Genomic DNA, 4,543 nt, shown 5'->3' with positions numbered 1-4,543 from the left:
CGTCGGTTATAAACGAAAAACCACAATTTAACGGTTATTTTAGCTCCGGTTTTGATGATATTTTTACAGCTACACTCCTCGACCCTATAAGAATGCAATGAACGAATTCGATCTTCAATTTAAAATATTTACACTAGTGGATGCCACGAAATCTTATTTTATACTTAATGAACATATAATATTAACTCTTAAGTGTTTGTTTAATCTACCATTTTGACGTGATATGCCTTCTACAAAACTTTTTTCAACGATCCAACCGTCAAACTTATTTGTACACACTCTGAGATTGTATACATAAAAATTCGTAAAAAACAAACATTCAGAGATTACGTAATGGAACAAAAGTTTTCGACGGTTATAAACAAAAAATCACAATTTAGCGATTATTTTAGCTCGGGTTTTGATGATTTTTTACAGCTACACTCCTCGACCCTATAAGAATGCAATGAATGAATATGATCTTCAATTTAAAATATTTACACTAGTGGATACCACAAAATCTTATTTTATACTTAATGGAAGTATAATATTAACTCTTAAGTGCTTGTTTAATCTACCGTTTTGACACGATATGCATTCTACGAAACATTTTTCAACGATCCAACTGTCAAACTTATTTGTACACACTCCAAAATTGCATACGTAAAAAATAGTAAAAAAACATTCAGAGATTACGAAACGAAACAAAAGTTTTCGACGGTTATAAATGAAAAATCACAATTTAATGGTTATTTTAGCTCCGATTTTAATGATTTTTTACAGCTATACTCCTCGACCTTATAAGAATGCAATGAATAAATTTGATTTTCAATTTAAAATATTTACACTAGTGGATACCACAAAATCTTATTTTATATTTAATGGAAGTATAATATTAACTCTAATTGTTTGTTTAATCTACCGTTTTGACGCGATATGCATTCTATGAAACTTTTTTCAACGACCCAACCGTCAAACTTATTCGTACATACTCCGAGATTGCATACATAAAAAATCATAAAAAAACAAACATTCAGAGATTACATAACGGAACAAAAGTTTTCGACGGTTATAAACAAAAAATCACAATTTAACGGTTATTTTAGCTCCGGTTTTGATGATTTTTTTTACAGCTACACTCCTCGACCCTATAGGAATGCAATGAACGGATTTGATCTTCAATTTAAAATATTTACACTAATGGATACCACAAAATCTTATTTTATACTTAATGGAAGTATAACATTAACTCTTAAGTGTTTATTTAATCTACCGTTTTGATGCGATACACATTCTACGAAATTTTTTTCAACGATCCAACCATCAAACTTATTTGTACACACTCCGAGATTGCATACGTAAAAAATCGTAAAAAACAAACATTCAGAGATTACGAAACGGAACAAAAGTTTTTTATAGTTATAAACGAAAAATCACAATTTAACGGTTATTTTAGCTCCAATTTTAATGTTTTTTTGACAACTACACTCCTCGACCCTATAAGAATGCAATGAATAAATTTGATCTTCAATTTAAAATATTTACACTAGTGGATACCACAAAATCTTATTTTATACTTAATGGAAGTATAACATTAACTCTTAAGTGTTTATTTAATCTACCGTTTTGATGCGATACACATTCTACGAAATTTTTTTCAATAATCTAACTATCAAACTTGTTTGTACACACTCCGAGATCACATACGTAAAGAATCACAAAAAACAAACGTTTAGAGAATAGGTAACAAAACAAAAGTTTTTGACAGTTATAAACGAAAAATGCAATGAACGAATTCGATCTTTAATTTAAAATATTTACACTAGTGGATACCACAAAATCCTATTTTATACTTAATGGAAGTATAATATTAACTCTAAGTGTTGGTTTAATCTGCCGTTTTGATGTGATACACATTCTACGAAACGTTTTTCAACGATCCAACCTTCAAACTTGTTTGTACACACTCCAAGATTGCATACCTAAAAAATGGTAAAAAACAAACATTCAGAGTGTAGGTAATGGAACAAAAGTTTTCGATGGTTATAAACGAAAAATCACAATTTAACGGTTATTTTAGCTCCGATTTTGATGATTTTTTGCAGATACACTCCTCGATCCTATAAGAATGCAATGAATGAATTCGATCTTCAATTTAAAATATTTACACTAGTGGATAAATCTTATTTAATACTTAATGGAAGTATAACATTAACTCTTAAATGTTTGTTAAATCTATCAATTTGATAAGATATGCATTCTACGAAGCTAGTTTCAACGATGCAACCGTCAAATATGTTTGTATATACTCCGAGATAGCATGTGTAAAAAATCAAAAAAAAAACATGAAGAGATTATTCTAGTGGCCATCCAAAATTTTGCTTTGTTCGTGTCAGTTATATCCGACAGGGCCATGAGTGAAAAAAAAAATATTAAAAACATGTGTTTATTTATTTATTTTTAATCATTACAACATTTTAAAATAATAAAATCAGGCATGATAAAGTACACCAGATGTTCATGTGTGTTTATGTGCCAGACAATGAGCTTTGTGACGCATTGAAAAAAATTGTTTGAATTTCTTTGTATTATGTTGCTTGCCTGTGAGGGAGCATAATATTTATTACAAAAATGATAGAGCTTCAGATTATAGTTTGTTTTTATTATTCTCTCATAAAATTTATGGCTCGTGGGAATTGGGTTCATTAGACTTTAGGGTCATGAGTGAAATTTTTTTTTTTAAATATGTGTTTATTTATTTATTTTTAATCAATATAATATTTTTAAATAATAAAATTTTCATTTTTGTCGGTTATAACCGCCAGAATGCTAAAATAATAACTGTCAGAAAGTAAAATAATAAAATAGTCAATTTCTGTCGGTTATAACTGCCACCATTAACTTAAAAACCGCCAGAATCGGTCAAAAATATTATAAAAAAAAGATTCAAAAATACTGTCGGTTATAACTGATAGGATTTTTTTTTATATCCGCCACTAAATATCCGCCAGGAATTTATGTTGGATATAACCGACATGATTTTTGACGCACCCCGACCTAAAATCAAGGCGGGCTGGCAGTCACGTGAGGGTGATGTAGCCATGTGCGCAGTGCGGAAGCGATAAGGATAAGAGATATACGAATAAGTAAAAACCGTAAGCTACTAATGTGCACTAATAAGCAGAAAGTGCTCTGAATGAGATACAAATGTAAATACTCCTAATCAGAGTATAAAAAGTCTAGATGCAGTCCAGTAGGACAAGTACTAGTTATACAGTACCAGAAGATGTCCTCCTAATAATATATTTTGTCAGAACCACCGAGATCCTCAAATGCCACCAACAACAAGTCTACCTAAAACCTGGAGGGGCACAAAATAGAAAGTGTGAGTGGGCAAAAACAAAACTTTTCAAAACCATTTCATCATCAAAATGTTATAACCCCTCGGCGTAAAACATATATAATTTTCCCAAAAATAGAATATACATATATACATATATACATATACATATATATACATATATATATATATACATATATATATTCAAATCATGCTTCACATATCCATATTCATAAGTATGCCATGCCAAAATATAAAACAGAATAGTAACTCAGGTGAAAATAAATTCATGGAAAATAACATATTGGCCGGAACCCCTGCAGAAGTCTGTACGGCTGAATTCATAGCTCATTAATCAATCTAGCTAGGGTCATTACAAGTGACTTATACGGCACTATATTGCACACAAGTCGAAACCACTGAAAAGGTCTGTACGATAAGACTGGATGTAATATAATTATGCTCAATACTACGCTCTCATGATAGCTGTGTGATAGATCGCTATTCACTTACGAGTCGGAATCACTTATGATGGTCTATATGACAAGACTGTGTACCTAAATTGGATCCAACGTGAGCATATGGTGCGTGAGGTGACATCATAAACAGGCATGTGCCCTATCTCTGGCTAAGTCACTAACACTGGGGTGCAAGTTTATGAGCTCAAAGTTTCTCAATTGATCATAACCGTTATTCATATTCACAATTCATAAACTCACATGGGACTTACCTGAGCATCCTCAGCACCACAAATATATATATATATATATATATATATATGCAAACATCATATACATATTCTAAATATAAAACGGTTGGCATGGCAATTCAAATCATAACTCATTTAAATGGATTTTCTGGGAAAATATCAAGTATATAAGTATATACTGACAACCAAAAGCCCACTCACTGGTATGTCGAAGGGTCGTAGCCCCCGAGTTGCCCTTGATTGTGCTCGTCCGTGGGATAAGTCTCCCCTATATGCGAAACAACTATAAAAACGTTAATTTAAAGCACATAACCAATACTAGCTAATAATTTCTCATACATTGATCAACTAAGGTATATAAATATACCATCGTGACCTACACAACTCCACGAACATCCCCATATTTTTAAAATAACACCACGCCTCACCCCGCTAGGCTCTCCTACAAATGTAACTTCAGGTAATCCAGGATGATGAAAAGTAACTGTCTTTCCATAGTAGTCTATCTTGGCACG

The sequence above is a fragment of the Malus domestica genome, chromosome 11 (assembly GCF_042453785.1).
Source record: "Malus domestica chromosome 11, GDT2T_hap1".
Lineage (NCBI taxonomy): Eukaryota > Viridiplantae > Streptophyta > Magnoliopsida > Rosales > Rosaceae > Malus > Malus domestica.
This window is presented reverse-complemented; position numbering follows the sequence as displayed.